Source organism: Nymphalis io, chromosome 23 (genome assembly GCF_905147045.1).
Source record: "Nymphalis io chromosome 23, ilAglIoxx1.1, whole genome shotgun sequence".
Taxonomy (NCBI): domain Eukaryota; kingdom Metazoa; phylum Arthropoda; class Insecta; order Lepidoptera; family Nymphalidae; genus Nymphalis; species Nymphalis io.
In genome coordinates, this window is record NC_065910.1 from 3,257,583 (window position 1) to 3,271,872 (window position 14,290).

The following is a 14,290-nucleotide window of genomic DNA, read 5'->3' on the forward strand; positions in this document are numbered from 1 at the left end:
TCCTGCCGATACCAGCTACCTTAATTATCCCGGCTACACGCTTGAAGAATCCTTCAAAGCGAAAGCCGGAGTATGCTTGTTCGTCAGGACGGATGTTTGCTGTCACCGACTGCGCTGCTTGGAGGACCCCTCCTTCTCCATGTTGGTGGTACGTGTGGACCTGGTTCGTCAGAGCCGAGTCTACGTGTGCCTCTACAGATCCCACAATGGTGACTTGGAGACAAGCCGACTATTTGACCATCTTAGTCGGGTGGCAGATGCTGCGCAAGAGCAATTTCCTAACGCGGAATTGGTGTTTTTGGGGGACTTTAATGCTCACCACGAATCCTGGTTGAAATCCCTCAAAACTGACCATGCTGGAAGGACTGCTCATGCTTTTGCTCTCACACATGACTTGACCCAACTGGTTGATCAGCCCACCAGGATCCCAGACATTGATGGGCAAGCACCTTCTCTACTGGACCTTCTGCTGACTTCTCATCCGGTGGAATATCAGGTTGTGGTTCAGGCTCCTCTTGGCTCTTCGGATCACAGCCTTATTTCTACCAGAGTGCCACAGGCCAAGCTGCCGCCACTAGCGGTATGCAAACGTCGCGTTTGGCACTATAAGTCGGCGGATTGGGACGGTATGCGCGATTACTATGCGTCGGTCCCTTGGAAGGAACGTTGCTTCAGTGGGAATGACCCGACAGCTAGTGCCGCTGCTGTTGCTGGCGAGATCATGCTGGGAATGGAATACTACATTCCTAGCTCAGATCTCGTCAGTAGGAGTACGCGTAACCGTTGGTTCACTCGTGAATGTGCCGATGCTGTATCAGCTAAGCAGGCGGCATATCGCAAGTGGATCAACGGCTGCATTAGCGGGGCATCTAACATTGACTCACTGAAAGCAAACTATAATAAAAATTCCAAGTCCTGTAGAAAGGCATACACGAGAGCGGATGCACAGCGCATTGTACAGATTGGTCATGACCTTGTTTCGCATCCTAGGGGCTCCCGTAGCTTCTGGCGTCTGACCAAGTCTGTGCAAAACAATTTCTGCCAACCTTCGCTGCCACCGCTCAGAAATCCGGACGGATCGCTAGCTCACAGTCCGCAAGAGCAAGCTGATCTCCTGGCTAAACTCTTTGCCGACAATTCCGTCATCGATGATTGTAGTGCACTGCCACCTACAATACCTGCATGTGGCCATACGATGCCTGACATTAAAATCAGGCAACGTGATGTGCGTGCGGAGCTGCAATCACTTGATGTACGGAAAGCTAGCGGTCCCGATGGAATACCAGCCATAGTGCTGAAGAAGTGCGCAGCGGAGCTGTCTCCTGTGTTAACGCGCCTGTTCCAACTTTCTCTCTCTTCGGGAAGTGTGCCGGAGGCTTGGAGAAGAGCTAATGTGCAAGCGGTTCCCAAAAAAGGGGATCGGTCTGACCCGGCAAATTATCGGCCAATAGCTATCACCTCAGTACTTTGTAAGGTGATGGAACGGATTTTAAACAACCAACTGATCCATTACCTAGAAGATCACTGTCTAATTAATGATCGTCAGTACGGTTTTCGACCAAAACGGTCCACAGGTGATCTTCTAGCGTACGTAACACACCTCTGGGGTGAAGCTATCGACAAGCATGGAGAATCGTTGGCTGTCAGCCTCGATATCTCCAAGGCTTTCGACAGGGTCTGGCACAGAAGTCTTCTCTCCAAGCTACCGGCATATGGTCTGCCTGCTCAGCTATGCACCTGGATTGCCAGCTTCCTACACAAGCGTAGCCTTCGTGTTTTAGTAGATGGTTGCGCTTCACAATTCTATGTAGTGAATGCTGGGGTCCCCCAGGGATCTGTGCTATCTCCCACACTCTTTCTTTTGCATATCAATGATATGCTCTCCCTTGGGAACATACATTGCTATGCAGATGATAGTACAGTGCATGGTGGATACCACGGACGCGCAGTGGCTGGGCGGGCGGAAACTGAGGAGAGGCGGGAGAATCTTGTCATTGAACTCGATAGGACGTTAGATCTCATCGCCAAATGGGGCTCTGATAATCTTGTTGAGTTTAATGCCAAGAAAACACAGGTATGCGCTCTCACGGCGAAAAAGTCAACATTTTCCCCTCTTCCCTCCCTCTGTGGTACTCCGCTGGTGATGCAAAGCAAAATCGCCATGCTGGGGATTGACGTTCGCTGCGACCTTAGTCCAAGGGATTACATCGAGGCTGTTATAAAAACAGCTTCACGGAAACTCGGAGTTCTGAACAAGGTGCGGCGCTTTTTCACGCCACAACAACTGTGCCTGCTGTACAAAACACAGGTACGGTCTTGCGTGGAATATTGCTCGCACCTTTGGGATGGCTCCGCTAAGTACCTACTTGAGGCCTTGGACCGGTTGCAGCGACGTGCCGTACGCATTATTGGCGACGTAAAGGTCACAAACACCCTTGAACCTTTACAATTGCGTCGTGAGATAGCAGCACTGAGCGCTTTCTATCGACTGTATCACGGCGAGTGCTCTGAGGAATTATTCTCTCTAATTCCTGCTTCCCCCTTCCTTCTTAAGTCCACGCGGGCTGGTTCTCGATGTCACCGCCTAACTGTGACATCAATTCCATCGCGAACAAAGAAATTTGGCAACTCCTTTCTTTGTCGCACTTCCAAAAAATGGAATTCCTTACCAGCTCACGTATTCCCCTCCTCTTACAACCCGGGTTCCTTCAAACGAGGCGTGAAGAGGCATCTTGCGGGCCGGCAAGGCGAAGGCGGCTAGTGCAGAACGTTTTTCCCGTCTGTACTGGCCGTCGTCGCGTTTGGACTCTACTACCACTTACCATCAGGTGGAGTAGAGTCATTTGCCCTCCCGGCGATATAAAAAAAAAAAAAAAAAATCGTCAAGCACGAGATGAATTATAAACACAAATTAGCACATAAAAATTCAGTGGTGCTTTCCCGGTTTGAATCCATGATCATCGGTTAAAATTCACACGTTCTAACCACTTGGCCATCTCGAGCATTTAATAAATAGTTTAACGATAATTTAATAGCTGAGTAGCAGTCAATTAAAATTTCGTATAATCAAAGAAATTAAATGAAATATATTAAGCAATCACACACACGACAATAAAAAAGCGCGTACTAAATATTCACTTTTAACGTTAAAGTTAAGTTTTTCTAAAGTTAATTAGGAACATAATAGTCAATAAATGAAATGAAAATGAAATGAAAATGCTGCCAGCATATATGATATTATTTTGTTAGGAATAGAGAGTAGGTACGCAAGTGTTTGTGCTTACACTTGTGCAGAATTGTATCCATGCACAGCTTGCGAGTATTTTAATTTTAGCAAACTATTACTTGGTTATGTACTCTAATAAAACTATGCTTTAAATTACGTAACAATGTTTTTTTTACTTTATTTTTCCGTGAAACCTATGATGTATGGACACTATACATATATATATTTCCTTATTCACCTATAACAATTTTATAAATAATTTCACGAAAAGCAAGACCTGCTCTTTTTGGTATTTTCAAGACGCCTATAAATACAATTTGATTTAATAATTTTAAAACTATGTCTGCGAGCACAACATTCCGTTATGGTTTCATTGTAATATTGTAAAGATGACATAACATGAGTTTTATTGCATTACGGGACTACAGCATCCGAGTCACGATCGCCTTCATCTCACACGAGATCTTAAATATGTAGAACCGATTAAAGTCATGATAGTAAATATTATGTTTTACACGTTTTCATCCGAATGTAATAAGTACTTTTATTATTTTAAACAGTACAGAACAGTACGGTGACAGCCTGTTAATGTCCCACTGCTGGGCTAAGGCCTCCTCTCCCTTTTGAGGAAAAGGTTTGGAGCTTATTCCACCAAGCTGCTCCAATGCGGGTTGGTGGAATACACATGTGGCAGAATTTCAATGAAATTAGACACATGCAAAAACTTCTATCTTAATACAGTTTTCACCAATGGATGGAGTGAATAATGAGGAAGAATTAGGTGTATAATTCATTACGGTTTTGTGTGAATTGGCTGATATATGATGATGATTGTTGAAGATGTCGGAAAAGTCTTGCTGACTTGGAACTTTACTGGCGTGCGCCGCGTTTACCGATAATTATAGGATTTAAGATATAAGCGTTTTACCCTTACACCCGTAGACCTTTATTCTATACGTGGAAAGACGGGACGGATAACCAATAGATGAAAATTATGACGTAACGACGATTACCGACGTTTTTTTATGAGCGCTGTGTTGACCGTTCAGTTATACTACAGTTATTAGTACATTTTTCTGCTCAATGTCACCTATGATACATATTTATAATATATAAACAATCAATTATTTGTCAATTACGAAACGTTATTTGCGACGAAGATTTGTCTTAAGTCAGTGTAAAACTGATTTATTTGTATTATATATTAACTCTCGGCCTAACCTTGATACCAGCTAAACATTTTTTTTTCTGATTTATCTTATGTCGAAGTAGAACTATATCATATGAAGGCTTTTTTAGTGTATTCAATCTGTATGATATAAGAAATATTTTCGTTAGTTCCATTTCTACTAAATTTTCACTTAGTTGTTTAGTAAACCATTATTTCGCCAAAGTGATGTAGGATGCAGAAGACTCGAAGGAGCTTTGAGAGACAACAAACTCAATTATGAGGGCAAACTATCAAGTTATTACTTGTTATGTACTATGAATATGACATTAAAAATATATACACGATATATCATATTTATATAAATATATATGTATATATTTTATACACATATGAAAGATAGCACATAGTTGAAAGAGTTTACTTGAACCACTAACAGCAACTAGAAATTAAAAGTAAAATCTTTAATAAAATGATTGACTTTTAAATACAGACACCACTAAGCTGTCAAGTGCATTTGTGTTTATAATTCGGTAATGGCAGGGGTAAGTCGTGAGGAAACTTGCACGCGTTGGATATATTCTATCTCAAATAATGTATTCACCAACACGTAGTGTGATAAAATAAGTTACAAATCAGGGGCCGAGTTCTACTAATATATAACGATTACGATACGTTCCCGATTCAATTCCGAACTTTGAATCATCTGTATTTATTCGAATCGGAACGGAACCGATAATGTGTTAACATATACCGTTAATAATGTCCTCCACACCGATTTCGGCCACGGCGGCCAATCTCAAGAGAGCCAACTACGCAGGAGATATTATATGCACAAGTGTGTTCGCAAACACAGGTACACTCTCTATGCCCTAACTCTCATAATCCAATGGGACGGCTATCCGACACGACCAGAAAGAGTTCAGACGCAGGACCAACGGCTTTACGTGCTTTCCGAGGCACGGGAGTGCACACACTTCCATCTTCCAGACTCCGGGCTGAGGATTTTCTGACAAAACCCAATAACTTTTTATTGGCCCGAGCTGGGAATTGAACCCAGGACCTCCGGGTCTGTGGCCTTACATCAAGCCACTAGATCAACGAGGCAGTCAGCATATACCGTTATGTCAAAATCAAACATAATTGTTAGCTTTTATATTAATACTCGACAATTAAATTAAAGAATAGGAAAACGGAAAAATGGCAACGATCACGCTTCGATTCGATTGTGATAAAGTGACAATCTGTTAGAAGAATTGGCCCCAAGATTGTTAACTTAGTGTTGAGTATATATCGTTTATAATTGTCTATGAGATTATTTAGTATCTATGATACTAAGATAATCCAGAGGACTTTACGTGAGTAGGGTCTGTTTCGGATGCCCTTATAACATTAACGATGTATAGGGTAAGCCGCGGGAAACTAGTAATATATAATATAACTAACCAAAGACACATGAGATTATCATATAGATCATTTACTAGTATTTACTGATTTTACATATTAATATTAAATGCCAATTTCTGTGCACGGTGGGGACCACTTATCATCAGGTAGCACTTTCCAGTCTGCCTACCATTTTAAATAAAATTTAATGCTTATCACTTAGTTTCCCTGTAAACTCAGACTGGATCACTCGTCCATTACATAATATTTTGCATTTATAATATTTATATATATTGTACGATATTAGTATTCACAAACAAATAAGTAATTTATAATAGAATGTCACTCGCCGTTACTTCTGTATATTATGTTTGCGTGAATGATTAATTAATTATAAATTGTTATAGCATTGTGTACTGGATTCGATTATTAAGTTGCATAACTTCTAACATTAACGTAATGGTTAAGTACTTGAATATAATTGTTGTAGTAAGTGTAAAATGTTAACTAAATTTAGCCTTTGTTAGCTTCGTATCAAATATATATTATTATCAAACTAATTTTTTTATTTTATGATAAAAGGCGTAATAAATTTACGACTATATCAGATATTTTTGCCAAACAACATATAAAATAAGAATTTAAAGTCTTTTATTTATTCTTATATGCCTATTGTTCTATATAATTTCATAAATAATAACATTAATTAAAAATAATATTTTTTATTCTTATGTGGCACATGATTAAGCCTTCATTAATTATTAAAAAAAAAGATCATAACTTTTTTTATTTATATAGGTACACTTTTTCGGTAAATCGTATATTTAAATCAAATTTCGCAAAATTATGAGTATTTTCCTTTATTACCTCACAAAGAAACACAGACCTTCCGCACGAAACAAGATATCTACACACTAAAACACAAAACACAATAAAATGAAGATGAAATATAAATATCCCTTTCAAAACTTAAAAACAAGTAATATAGTCGTTTTCACATTTGATCACTAAACTTGAAAAAAAGAACGCGCGCGCTTACGTGAACTCTCAGCGCGATACTGGCCTGTGATTGGTAATATTAAAGCGCGGGAATGCACATGTCAATGTTTTCCGAACGGGTTTTTGTGGCCTGTATGCAAATATTTGGATTGTGCAATATTAGAGTATTAGCTTTTTTTTATTGAATATTGTTATTCAATATATTTTTTATTTACACATATAGAACAAATCCAACTGTTTTCAATGTAAATAACATGGAAATTTTAATGCTTATATTAAAGTATATAACAAGAATATCGGTTAGTGTTACATCAATTTGAGTCAGTAGATTTCACTTGAAACGTATTTAAATTTTGTGTAACTGAAACTAGGGCCCAACTCCAAGTGGTATTGAAAGCATTACTACGTAACAGCTAGCAAAACAGTATTATGATAAATTTATTATTCGTTTCTACCATACGGGTATTTACTAGATTATAATAAGACGTATTTTAGCTTAAACAATTCATACCATAAGGTTGTATTTTTAAAGCAAACGAAACGCACGCGCTGGTCGTGAGTTGACTCACTGGCTGGAATATTAAGCAGTTGTTCATACAACTTTTGTCTCTTTATTGTCTACACTTTTCTATTTGGACTTCATTTACTACATTTGAATATAAAATAATAAACTTACTTTCAAATGTTTATGTAAAAAATGTAATGTAATAGCCTGTGAATGTCCCACTGATGGGCTAAGGCCTCCTCTCCATTTTTGACGAGAAGGTATGGAGCTTATTCCACCACGCTGCTCCAATGCGGGTTGGTGGAATACACATGTGGCAGAATTTCAGTGAAATTAAACACATGCAGGTTTCATCACGATGTTTCCCTTCACCGTATAGCACGAGATGAATTATAATCACAAATTAAGCACATGAAAATTCAGTGGTGCTTGCCCGGTTTTGAATCCACGATCATCGGTTAAGATTCACGCGTTCTTACCATTGGGCCATCTCGGCTTTTTTAAAAAATGTTTATATATACAAATTAATTTCACAGATTATAAAACTTAGGTTAGTCTTTTACATTTATTCTCATATCTCACATCTCATAGGTAGGTAAGTAGGTATATTAAAAAAACAAATACTAGAAAAATGCGTAACGTAATGGAGGTTATGCATCGGATATTGTGACCTTTGGAAAACATGATGTAACTGTTTACACAAATATTCTTTTTTTTTGTATGAAACATTAAGTCGCATAAAATTTGCTCATTTTCTTGAACATTATTCAATGTTGTCAATTTGCAAAGTAAAAAAAAATTAAAGGACTTTATTTATTTTTTGAAATAACTTAAATATGCATATAGTAAATTGGATTGTGAAGGAATAAAGTTGAGGCGTCGCGTTTGGACGCGGATCATACTCTTTTTTTGCGGCTACGGATTCTTCTCTTAGTTACCATATGATAAAAAAAAGCTTAATTGCATAAGTTACTGTAACATGACATTTGACGTGTTTGCTAATTAAATCTTTGATTATGATCGAGCCTGCCACTATTTGTATTATATCTTTTAACAAGCATCTATATTTAAAAAAAAATCCGCTTTGATTATTATATTATTTTTATTTTATATTCTTATTTATTTTTCATAGAATATTCTAGACGCTGTTTATATTACATTATATTTGTTTTTCGTTATTCATTTAAATGCTCACTATCTGACGATTCTCATCTTATTACGCATTTATCAGTGTCTTCATGTTTAGCTTGAAGGTTGGAATAACATTTTCCTTCGCCGCATCCACAACTATTAATGAATCATTAGTTTCTCACGAAACAATGTCATTTTTCTACTCCCTCTATTGCGTTACGTCATATTTTACCTTTTTTACACCCTTATTCACCCGGTTTAAGATTCATTTTAGAATAGAAAAATGTATGTGATCGTTAGAATAAGATAGCATTACACTAAGTGCGAAGGTATTACAATTGTATTGCCAAGAACGCCCCAACAGTACCTTGAGGTCAAAAATGGTAATGTTTTTAAGAAAACGTCAATCACTTCCTTTGTTTAAGAGTGTTTATTATGAGAACCGAATTTAAACATACATTATTTTTGTCGTGTTTCAAGGATTTCTAGTTAGAATGGCGTACCAAAGGCAAGTAATTCAAGCAAACTACTTATATCCTGTTGCTGAAACAGGGGATAAGTTCAATTTACTTAAACTTCTATGATTATTCAAATATTTTAAACACCGGCTGACCTAAATTCGGCATTTATCAATTAAGATATCAACAGAACGAAATGTGGTATTTCTTATACCTACTCGCTGCCTATGCGACTTCTCAAATGTGCTTTTCAAAATAAGTAAGTAACAACCTGTGAATGTCCCACTGTTGGGGTAAGACCTCTTCTCCTCTTTTTGAGCACAAGTTTTGAAGCTTATTCCACCACACTGTTCCAATGCAGGTTGGTGGAATACACATGTGCCAGAATTTCAGTGAAATTAGACACATACAGGTTTCCTCAAGATGTTTTTCCTTCGCCGTCAAGCAAGATGAATTATAAATACAAATTAAGCACATGAAAAATTCATTGGTGCTTGCCCGGGTTTGAACCCACGACTATCAGTTAAGATTCACGCGTCCTAACCACTAGACCATCTCGACTTTTAAATAATAAAAAAATAATTTGGCTGATTATTTATTATCGATACTGAGTTTACTATTAAATTTCTCTTTACTCACTTGGGTGGAAATTAAATATATTGTATGGGTAATTTGAATTTAATGGTTTTTACAACGTTTTTTATAGGTAGAGTCGTGTAAAAAATACCGACAATCTAGTCTTAAATATAATGTTATTGCATTATAACTGTAAATATAATTCTGCCTACGTCTTTAAAACAATATTAGGTTTCTACTTGATAATACTGTTTCAACCTTAACCTCATGCTCGTCGTGGGCGCATATTTCCACGTACGTGATGGTACACCTGTCTTCTTCCTACGACTGTTGACTCATGATGAACGAGTGGGACTGTCAATTGTAAATTCATTAAATCATCACAGCGAGTTAGAAAGCCTTGTATATTTGATCTTGAAGCTCGGTTGTTATTTATTATATGTGCCTTGTATATGATTTTTTTTTTGTTTAAATATTTGCTAAGCTAAAGTATAAGAAATAATCTTATAAGAATATGTCAAATCATTAAAAAGTACTAAATTGTCTATGGTTACAGCCCTAGGAATGTGTTATGTAGTTTATGTGATTTATATGTGAAAAACATATGACTTATAAGGGGAATCCCGGAAACTTATTTTGATTAGAACAGATATTAATTTCAGTCAAATGAGTAATGACTACACTTGTTTTTATTTTATTGGTCTTGTTTTGTACCCAGTCTATCCTTAATCTTAATCTTTTAATAAATAATCATTTTTATTTGCGAGGCCGCCTTTTTAAATGCCTAGATATCGTGTAAAATATTTTAGCGTTAATTAAAACATTGTCAGATAGTTTCGATATCTGAACAAAAAAAACTAATTATTATAAAAACATAGTAATTAGTGATTATACTAATTATTTAACAAGCTAGTTTGTCTAAATTAAAAGGATCGATAAAATGTTTTTAATTGCAAGATAATGCGTATTGCAAGTATTTTACGTTCCCTCTCAAACATAAGTAAGATCGAACGAATAAGATAATTTTAAAAATCATTTTTGTTATTTAGGCCTTCTTAACCGACAGGCCTTTTTTAACCGCACCTACCACAGTTTACTTACATTTGAATGAAACAAAAACGCATTGATTTAAGGTCAAAAGGAAGTATTGTATGAACAAGTTAGCAATAAAAGCTGCCGTATCGGTTGCCCACGTAATGAGCCCGGCTACGTGACGGGTGATGATTATATTGCACTCTGTACAGTTAAAGCTTCCGAATAACAAAATATTATAACAGTCCTAGTACGAACAAATCCTGGTACAGCCATCAAATCATTATTGCTTGTAATGTCAAATAAAAGTCAAATGATGTCTATAAAATTGTTTAATTTTTTATGTTATAGGCGGACAAGCAAATGGGCCACCTGATTCACAGAGGTCAGCACCGCCCATGGATATTGGCGATGTAAGAAATATTAATTACTCCTTACATCGCCAATGCGTCACCAATCTTGGATACTAAGATATCTCCCTTGAGTCTGTGAGCCAGTACACCCTTCAGACCGGAACGCACCAATTCTAAGTATTGCTGTTAGCAATATCTGATAAATTCGTGGTACATACCCAGTAATTCAATTCATATTGTCATTCCTCTTCTCTTAAAGTCTGCAGATAAATTATGAACACAAATTCGGTGGTTCAAATCCGAATTCGAACTGCAACCACATAGAATATGCTCAGAGACCTGCTGAATCGTACCTACACTCCTGGCGGAATGGTAGAGGTCATTGATCTGGTTGGTTGGTTGCAGCTTTGCGAATCTACTCCATCTCTTTCTATTCGTGGCACGTGTATACTCAGTGAGGGGACACTTTGTAGATGACTTAATGGTGTGTCCATCTTGTGTATGCTCGGCTACGAGAACATTGACCTTCTACTCTTCCGTATACCATTAAGCGTTTCAAAGAGCTTTCATTGAGAATTATATGTCCGTACAGTTTAATAATTCGCACTTGAGCAATCGACGGGTCTTTGTTCGATGCAACCGTCGCAGCGCCGGAGCAGTTGCAATCCAAAATGAATATTATAATGTACTTATTTTGAGTTTACCTCTATGGGATTTGTTTTAATTATTTTTTCAAGATGTATTAACTTGTAATGGAAGTGGAGAGTGAGAGTGGAGTGGAATTGTATGCGGTAGGGGGAGAGAACCCCCCTTGCCACCACTATTTAAATATTAATACACTATCGTATTTCATGATCTATTCTAATTATTTCCAAATGTTTATACCTGCAATTTATTGATACACCTCCAGTCGTTAGACATAATGGTGTGACAAACAGCCTTGCACGAGTAAGATTTACGATGTACGATAAGTAAATATACCTAATAATAAGTCAAAAACTTGAACGGAAATCTTTTATAGAGAATGGATATTGGTGTATTTGGTAGAGATTAATAGGCTTTGATATTATTTGAATGATCACCATAAAACTTGGCACAGCGAGAGAGAGTTGGTTCCTCCTGATTGGCCTAGGCCTGTCTGGGTACGGCCCTCGGGGTTGCCCCCTTTACCCGGGCTGGTCCTCACCGACAAGGTGACTTGTGGTGTCTAGTTCCTTGTGGCCCAAAGCGAGACTTGAATATGATGGCGTTGCAGCGCGTCATCTTCTACAGCCCAATGTCACCATGGCGATAACAATCCAGTGTTGCTAGTCTATATCACGGTCTGTATACAAGGTTCGTGTAGTTTTTCAAGGTTCATTCAAATACTATTTATTTGATTCAATTTAGACTATTATTATTGTACACAAGTTGTTGAAACATACGTGACGTTTTCTTACAAAAACGTTCTGTTTTCAATCAACAATAATAGGTGGCGCGCCAGAGTTATCAATTATTTATGAAAACAAAAATAAGCATTGCAACGCAAGTCAGGCATTAGCTGGTTCGAAAAACTTAAATTCAATACCTTAGCAGTTGGCAGTATTGTAAATATTTACAGAATTATAAATACATAATATTTTGCTTATAAGCTTTTCTTCATTGAAATTTTTATAATAATTTTTATTTCGCAATATATTGTTGGTCGCAATGTATATAATAATATATATTAAATATGGATATGTTTTCTATATGTGCTCTTCAAATTAAACATGCTAAGCCGCATAATTTTCCACCTTCACTTATTGGTTTTTGTTAAGATTCTCCAGAAAAATGAAGTAGGTGTTTTTTCTACTAAATTTAGAAAGATTCATCATCAAATTGGGTAAAAATGTCAAGTAACAGAATACTTTACATGAAGAATAAGCCAAATTAATAGGTTCCTTTTTAAAATAGGCAAAAAGTATACAATAATTAAATAAATAATAATGAAAGTATACAATAATCCGCAATGGAGCAGCGTGGTGGAATAAGCTCCAAACCTTCTCCTCAAAAGGGAGAGGAGGCCTTAGCCCAGCAGTGGGACATTAACAGGCTGTAACTGTATACAATAATGGAGTTGACATCCCAAACTTCTTCTTCGGAGAGGTTCTTAATATGTTAGTAGGTTATAAATTAGATTACCATTTCGTTTTAAATTATAGATTAAAAATAAAACTAATATTTGCTACACATACGAATATATTTATAAGTGACATATATGAATTACAATATTATAGTATAGAAAAAATACATTGAATTTTAACGGTTCTGTCAAAGAAGGTAGAGAAGATAAGTACAGGCCTTATTTAATATTCATTTAAACTGTTAAGATGCGACTTTAACAGATTTCTTGAATTTGAAATGTTGATTTATTTTTAAATAAAAGGCAAATCGAGGTTGTATAACTATTGTTATAAAATTTCCACTAATTTAGTTCCAATACCTTAACTAGCATAAATTAAAATGCGGATGTATTTGTAATGTTTAATTTTAAATATAGCAATTAATAATAGATATAAAATATATATAAATTATTGATAAAGTAAAAGTATATCTTTAAACAGTGACAAAATATACCATAAATTATAAGACTAAAATAAATTTTTAAAAATTAAATCAAGTCCGGAAAGAAAATAGTTAAGCAAAACTAATGTATTAAAAATTAATGTTCTCAGTTAAAAAAATATTTAAAATAAAAAAATATGATTAAATAATTTTTCTTATTACAATAAATGTAAACTATAGTAAAATTGTTAAAAGTTATATACATTATCGAAATTGCAAAACAAACTTATAGAAATAAAAATTATACGTAAAATATGTATTTAATATTTATTAGTATGTCGTGTGGCATAAACGATAAAAAGAGTCATCAAATCTATTCAAAATGATTGAACGAGTGAACGAATGAATGAATATTTAATTTACAAAAAGATAATAAAATTTTATTAATATATTAATTAATTTGATTTAATGTTTCCAATGCGGTTTATATATTCAATAACTTTCTTGTAAGTAACTTAGCTACATCTTAATACAATTTGAAAGTCACTATCATTGCAACTATTTATTCAGTCGTAAAAAAATCACTAAGAACGTTATTCATCGTTATTTTATTATTAAAAGTGTGCAAGAAACTGTTAAATGCGCATCAGCGATCAGTAAATATATATAATCTGATAAAATTTAATATTAACAATAGAAACATACATTTTAATATATCTACTAACATACAAGCGGTCAAAGTGAGGCAAGTGAACATATGTATGCCGTTAAAAACTATGTCACTCACTATAATAATGCACAAACTACGATTCAAATACAGATAATGACAAAACACCAATCACATGAAACGTCAAATCGATAATGGAATCAAAACGTTGACATAAAATGCGAATGGCCAATTCAATAATTTCGAAACGATATATACAATAC

General features: G+C 35.8%; 1 protein-coding gene across 1 annotated transcript in view; it reads right to left on the reverse strand.

Moving 5' to 3' along the window:
* LOC126777675 (uncharacterized) overlaps positions 1–6,825 on the reverse strand; it is a 28,027-nt gene extending 21,202 nt beyond the window's left edge. Inside the window, exon 1 of the mRNA XM_050500800.1 lies at positions 6,648–6,825. The gene's annotated coding sequence lies outside the window, so the exon portion shown is untranslated. The remainder of the gene's footprint in view (positions 1–6,647) is intronic.
* Between the last annotated feature and the right edge of the window lie 7,465 nt (positions 6,826–14,290).